This window comes from Penaeus monodon, chromosome 31, assembly GCF_015228065.2.
Source record: "Penaeus monodon isolate SGIC_2016 chromosome 31, NSTDA_Pmon_1, whole genome shotgun sequence".
In the NCBI taxonomy this organism is placed as follows: Eukaryota; Metazoa; Arthropoda; class Malacostraca; order Decapoda; family Penaeidae; genus Penaeus; species Penaeus monodon.
Genome location: NC_051416.1, coordinates 20,899,937 through 20,900,180, shown reverse-complemented (window position 1 = coordinate 20,900,180; position 244 = coordinate 20,899,937). Strand labels below are relative to the sequence as shown.

General features: G+C 46.7%; 1 protein-coding gene across 1 annotated transcript in view; it reads right to left on the bottom strand.

Moving 5' to 3' along the window:
* The window catches only part of LOC119593079 (glycoprotein-N-acetylgalactosamine 3-beta-galactosyltransferase 1-like), a gene marked incomplete in the record, with an annotated part of 11,987 nt that overhangs the window by 5,036 nt on the left and 6,707 nt on the right, over positions 1-244 (bottom strand).

The following is a 244-nucleotide window of genomic DNA, read 5'->3' as shown; positions in this document are numbered from 1 at the left end:
GAAGAAGAAGAAAAAAAAAAGCTACAGATTTGACTGGCTGACAGAATTAGACCGAACCAAAGACGGACAGAGGTAGAGCTACTCGCAGACAGCGAGACTGGCAAAGAAAGCAGAGCGAGCTACAGAAAGACTGACAGACGGGTATAAAAGCAGCGAGTTGCAAGTAGACAGACAGACCAATAGCCACAGAAATAAAACCAAAGAGGCTGACCGTGCAACCGACAGATAGGAACATAGTGAGCCG